We start from the raw sequence: 7,222 nt of genomic DNA on the forward strand, positions 1-7,222 counted from the left end.
GCAGAATTGAAGGAGGCACAGCAGGGCAATCTGTCAACACAGAAAGAAGTGGGAGGCTAAGAACAAGACTACCAAATCCAAAGCCAGGAGGAGCCAAGCTGCCTAAGGGAGCTCTGCTGTGAGGAGCTCAGTCGCCACTGAGCTGAGCTCCTGGAACTATGGCCGTCACTTATTCTTTCAACACCACATGTTAAGACGGCTAGGCTGCCAAACTGTTCCTCAGCAGTGCGCAGGTGACGCAGGTGACGCTGGGGAGAACGGTGGCTTTGAGATAAGAATGTGGATTTGTTGAGCAGTTGTTGAAGTTATGTGGAACCATCTTCATGGTCAGACTGGGATGGGGACAGAGAGACAAGGAGCCAAACTCTATGCTATGTCATTGGGTCGTATGGTACAATAGCCAGTTGGGGTGTGTGTGTGTGTGTGTGTGTGTGTGTGTGTAGCAAACACAGGAGTGATGTTGTTGGTGCTGCTCTTAGGTTAGATGACTGGGTCAGATAAGTCTCTTAACTGAAGGAACTTTCAAGTGGAGATGTGAACACAGCAAGAGGACAGTCCCTCCAGCTGTCTTGGGAGGAAAGCTTTTCAGATTTCAAGACTGATGCAGAGGTCTTTGGGTAAAGTAGACTTAGCATCCAATGAGCCACAGTGCCTGAGAACAGAAAGGAGAGTAGCAGGCAAGAGAGCCCAGGGGTGGGGTGGGGGGTGGGTACCAGCAGGCGTTCAGATGAGGCAGTCTCAGAGCCTGGACCAACCTTTGGTGTCTTATGAATAATAGTTCATTCTCCTAGGAGCACACACTTTGGGGGAAGTTCTTTCCCAACCTCCTGGCAAGGGCAGAATATGGAACCTGGCATGCGGCAGCAAAATGAAAAGACATTTACAGACTCTTCTGCAGAGAGCAGACACACCCTGGCCTCACCTCTGCAGGGTCATTCCGTTCCGCAGGCAGAGGGAAGTCAAGAACCAAGAACGGAAGGAGAGAGAGCAGGTAGGAGGGGGTTGGGTGGGGGAGGGACTAGAATAATGGCCACAGCTGGGATCTAGAGACATTTACTAAGGAATCGAACGGGACTTACTGAGGATGCCGTTGTGGAGTGTGAAAGAAAGAACTCAGAAATGTCTGGATTTGGGCCTGAGCAGCTTAGTCAATGGAGGTTCTGCTTAGTAAGGCTAGTTACAGAAGGCAACACCAACAGTTGGTTTGGGATACCTATCCGAGGCAAAGTTGAGCAAGTAATAAGATAGACATTAAAATTGAGGAAAGATGTTCCAATTATGTATGTGAGAGAGACAGACGGACAGACACACACATACACACACACACACACACACACACACACACACACACAGAGAGAGAGAGAGAGAGAGAGAGAGAGAGAGAGAGAGAGAGAGCCGGGGTGGGAGTGGGGGCTTGAGGACTGGAGGATTAGGATCTGGAGCAATCTAACATTTAGAGGTCAACGATTAGGACGACTGAGCCAGTGAGGCTGAGGAGCAGCAGCCATAGGGGGAGAGGAGAGTGCCACATGCTAGAAGAGGACGTTCTGGAAAGCAAGCATGATCAGCTGAGCTGCTGGGGGGGGGGGGCGTCCATGTGGAGTCCTTCTGTCTTTGACAGAGGAATGGGTGGTAGAGATGAGCCCTGGTTTGGATGGTGCAGAGTCACGATGAGTTTTGTTGTGAAAGGAGATAGGCAAACTTGGACATGGCCTGAGGAGAAAGCAGAGCTTATTGTGTCAGTAAAACCCTGGAGGGAGAAACCGGTGGCTATCAAGACAGAGGTATAATTTCTGGGGAGAAATTCATGAGTCATATTGAACCTCACACAAATGTAAGGACAATACATCCCTGGAAAGGTGGAAAGGCGCTGAGTTTGTCTAGGAAGAAGTGTGGGCTGCGATTCTGAAAGGTCTGGTGAGCCCTTCTCTGAGTGGATCTGTTTCCATGGGGGACAGGATGAGGGCTTTCTCTTCAGTCAGTGGAGGGAGGTAGGCTGTGAGAATTGAGGGAAAGAGAAGGCAGTGCAAAGAGCTGCAGCAGGGTGCCTGAGCCTGGACGGCATTGATGGGTCTGCGTGAACACACTGCTGCCCAGAAGAGTGATTTCTTTATACTGTTCCATGTCTCTTGCATCGTGAACAATACTGAGTGCTCACCAAGTTAGAGAACACTGTGTTTTCTGCTGTAGGGTCAAGACAAAACTTTGTCTTTCAGTTATTGTGAGATTTGACTGGTAGCCTCTTCTCTCTTTGACCTGTCCATGTCTCATGGATCTCTGGCGTGACAGACAGATGAATGGCACACCATGCTAAGGTCTGAATGGGACAAAGGGCAGCTATTTACTGATTTGGCTTTGGAGAGTTTGGGTGGCTTCCTGAGGGTGGTGATAACAGAGCTGGGTTCTAAAAGAGGAGGAGGATTTGTCAAAGATGTAAGAAGGCCATTCTCATTAGAACTGGAGAACTGAGATGAGATTATTAGGAGCAATATCAGTATCAGAATGCAGGCACGCAAAGGCAGACATGGGCCAGCAGTTTAAAGACCTACTTTTATTCATAGCACAAAATTCTCCTTATAATTTTCCAGCAAAGGATTAATAATGTCGAGGAGTTGGAAGGAGCTGGATACGGCAGCTGGAGCCCCAGAGCCTAAAGCAAAGTAGTTAGCAGGTCAAAGAGCCAGGACAGACAGATGGGAGAGGGTCATGGTTTAAGAGGACACATGCATATGGAAGGTGACAGACAGGATAGGAGTCTTAACTAGAAGACTCTCAACAAGGATGCAGGAGGAAGAAGGCAATTCATCAGCGAGGAAGGTGGATCAGGATCAGAAGTGGGACTTGGGCTGGTGAAAGGGCTCCCTGGGTAGAAGCAATTGGTGTACAAGCCGGCTGACCTGGACCTGGCCCATAGGAGCCACATTTTTAAGAAGGCACACCTCTGTAATCCCAGCTCTCCTAAAACGAGAGGGAGGTAGAGACAGGAGGATGGAGCAACCAGAAGGTCCAGAACCAGTTAGCCTGGAGTACAAACCGTGACAGAGAGACTGACACAGACCTGCCTTCTAGTCTGAGAGAACCAACTCCTGACAGCTGTCCTCTGACCTGCAGACACTATGGCATGTGTGCCCGCACACATATACACATACACATCATACACACACATAGGAAATGATAATAAAGAAACCCTGTTCAGAGTTCAAATATGGAACGCCAAGGAGCATCTGAACATGAGGGAACAGGTATAACGGACACAAAGTTCATGATACTGGTGCGAGCAGGAAGGTAGAGCTAGAGAAGAGAGGAGGGCCAGGGGGACAGTGTTTCAAGGTGGGGCCTGGAAGAACACCCATGACAAGGGAGCTGCTTAGTAAGAGGTCCGTGTGTAGAGACCCACTGCGGGAGAGTGGGGGCTGCGTGGGAGAAGAGGCCAGAAGAGCTGAGGACTGGCACTGAGGATGGCTCCTGAGCAGGGGAAGAAGGGGCATTGAGAGACTAGAACTGGACACAGCAGCAACGTTGGAGGTAGAGGAAGATGTAGGGAACAAGTGGAGAACCCTGTATCGGGAAGTAGTCCAGGGTCAGGGCAAGGCTTGAAGAGTGTGAACACTGAATGTACTTTGTAGGGTGCAGCAGACTCGTCTAGCTCACCACTGTGCAGTGTGAGGCTTGAACACTGACTGGGTTACAGCGGAAACCAAGAAATGGAGGGTGCATGTGAGACAGGGAGAGAGCTGGCTGGCTTTCTCCCCGCAAAATGGGAAAGAAGGTGCTGAGTTCAAAGGCAAACAAAATAACAACATCCACAGCTCACTTGTCTTTTGTTCCATCTTAAGAGCAGTGACAATGTTGTTCCTCTCCCATTTGTGATACCTGGGTTTCTCACATTAGTAAGTCACCTGTCCATCTCTTCTTGCCCCCACCCCACCTTAAAAAGCTGTTTTCCACCAACTGGCTGATTTTTTTTAAGGTTCACTACATCATTGCTTTAAAGAAACTTGTAAAGTTTTGGCCATAGAGAGAGATGCCTGGCAATTTTCAAGTCTGTGAGAAGAAAGCCTTACAGATATTCCTTAATAAAATTACACTTGAAATTGAACTATTTTTTCTACCTGACATAGGACTTCTTACAGGATATGGAAAGTTGAATTCACTCGCCCAATAGCAATTTCCCCAGTCAGTGAGACATACTTACAGTTTCTAATCTATTTTTAAGAATTGTTTATGTGATATAATTACACGAGGGCATCCAACCCGAACAGTGCTAACAGCCATGTGCCGGCAGCACAGATGACATGTGGCCACCTGTAGCTTTCAGCCCACTGTGAATAGAGACAAGGGTATCATCATGGAGTCCAGGATCAAATTAGTGATCTTCCTGTCTCCAACTCTCCAGGGCTTATCCTACTATGTTCCCAAGGTAGGTCCACTCACTCCCACACTTCAAGAGAGGGCCATCTTTGGTTTCATGTTTCACACACAGGAGAGACCCAGAGCCTTGTGGCTTGACAGGAAGCAAATCTTGGTGGCCTTGGTTGAAGCATATTGGGTCTACAGTACCCTTCCTCCATGTTGGCACCCTGGGTTCTATAGCTTCCCCAGGTCTTGTCAACAGCAGGATCCGGTTGGCAGGTTTTCTCTATCTTTAATTTTTCTGAAGCTGGAAAGTCTGGTGTTGCGAAATGTGGATTGATCTGTGATGACTCTCAGGATTAGTTCCGGGCTGTGGTCCAGAGGAGGAACCCGAGTTCCCAAGTTCAGTGTCCTGCTTGCTAACCTTACAGAAGGCAATGGTGTCCGAGAATGTCGTGCATGAATTCACTATAACCCTACACAGTGATTTGCGGAAAAGCTGGCGTCATTCTGGAGATCTGAGCAAACAATATATTGTTTTAAATCTCAAACCTTACTGTTTTCAAGTTCAGTGGCAGATAAAATGTTTATCTTGTCTATCATGTTACCTGCTGCTTGGCCTGTGAATTCATCTCAATAATGGAACACTGTCACCACTATATGAATAGACCTTGTCTTACATACACACACACACACTTGCACACATACATGTACATGGACACGCATATGCACACACACACACACACACACCCCACACTAGTTGAAATAATGTGGAAAGCTGTTCAGCAATGCTGTAAGAGCAAAATATACAACAACCATAGGTCCTTAGTCATATAGTGTGATGACTAACATTTTCTATCTGCTTTAATATTTGCTTTGGTTGTTTCTAACTATGCACAGGGGTGGTATGCTCACCTCAGTCAGCACAGTGCCTCTGGGATCTGAAAAGGGCAGTAGATCCTCTAGAGCTGGAGTCAGGTGACTGTGAGCCACCAGATGCAGGTGCTGGGAACCAAACAGGGGCCTTCTGCAAGAGCAGCGCATGATCTGAACCATCATCTCTCCAGCCTGCCACCTGTCTCTTTTTGATATATATACTCATTGACATCATTCTTTTCCTGAATATTTTTATGTCATTTTATTGTTTAGCTAATGTCTTAGGTTATCATATAGAGTCATGGGTTTCAGTATGGCATCTTCACACCTGTGCCGCTAGGCTGTGTTCTTATTCTTCTTTTTCCTCCTTTTTGAGTGTTGTCAGCATGATTCCACTAACCCCAAATGCAGCAGTTCGCATTTTCTCAAGCAACAACACGACATCACCACCTGATAAATCAAGCCGTTGGCATTGCTTCGCCGACACCACCCAATTCAGACACCCTATTAACTTTCACCAACTGCCCAGACTGTCCCTTACTGGAAAAAGATCAAAATAAGGGGTTGGGATGTAGTTTAGTTGGTGGAATGCTTGCCCAGCATGCATGAAGCCCTGGGCTCAAAGAGGTCAAAAGGAACCAAATCTACATCATGGGTTACAATTCATTGTCATATCCTTTAGTCTACAGCCCACACTCCTATTGTGCCTCCAGAGGAATGCAGTGTGTGTGTGTGTGTGTGTGTGTGTGTGTGGTAGTAGCCATCCTATGGTTATAAGGTAGTGTGAGGATTGGCTTTCATTGTCAATTTGAATCACCTGTGGAAGCCTCAATGGATAATAGTCTAATTCAAGTTGGCCTGTGGACATGTCTAGGGTCCGGGTGGGTGACTTTATTAAGTTAAATGATGTGGGAAGACCCAGCACACTGAGGATGGCACCATTCCTGAAGGAGGACATCCTGAACTGTGTAAGAGTAAAGAAACTGATTGAGGGTAGGCAAGCGAGCAAGGGAGCGGCAGGCACGCCATTTATTCCTCTGGGCTCTTGACTGTGATGCCATGCATCCTGTTAGCCCCGCGCTCCGGCATCTAACCGTGGTCTATCATCTGGAATTGTAAGCGGAAGTCAGCCAGCCCTTGGTCTTCTAATTTGCTTCTTGTCTGGATATTTCATTGCAGCAACAGAAATGAAACCAGAACAGGTTGCATTTCGCTGTGGCTTTGATTTGCATTTCCTGGTGTTGGTGATAGATAGTGAGCACCTTTTTTTGAACCTGCCGGGGACTTCTGTATTTTCTTTGGAGAAGTGTCTACCCGAACCCTTTTCTCCTGTATTGATTAGGCTGCTGTGTTAGTGAACTGCAGAAGTTCTAGACGTTAATCTCTTCACATGACTTGCAAATGTATCTGCCACCCTATAGCTTCCCTTTTCACTGTGTTGACTGCATCCTTAAATGGAAGTTTGAAACTTCGATGTAACCTTGCCTATCTATTTAGGGTGTCTATTTTTACTGTGCTTCTGGTGTTGCACCCAAGAAATCACTGCCCGGTTCTACACCAAAGACTTTTTCCTTTGTGTGAGTGTTAGTGCTTGGGTTTTTCTTTTTTAATTTTAGGTTGTTTGTGTGTGTGTGCACGCGTATTCTGTAAGGTAAAGGTTCCACTTCACTCTTTTTAAATATGTGTTTTCTCAGCGATATTTGTTGAGACTGTTCTGCCCACATTAAACGGCCCTACCCACCAAGCTAGCTAAGAAATATTTAACACTATTTGTGGAAGCCGGCTCCAGGCAGTTCTGGGTTAGACTGCACAATTCTGCTTGGGTTATTTTAGTTCTGCAATAAATTTGGGATCAGAAAGATTGGGGCCTCCAAATTTGTCTTTCTTTTCAAGATTTTATTGGCTACACGGTGTGCCTTGAAATACCATGAATTTTAGAGTCGATTTTTTTTCATTGTTCACAAAAAAATGCCTTCGGGATTTTAATAGAGGT

The sequence above is a fragment of the Mus caroli genome, unplaced genomic scaffold (genome assembly GCF_978045245.1).
Source record: "Mus caroli unplaced genomic scaffold, Mus_caroli_1 scaffold_6, whole genome shotgun sequence".
Classification (NCBI taxonomy): Eukaryota; Metazoa; Chordata; class Mammalia; order Rodentia; family Muridae; genus Mus; species Mus caroli.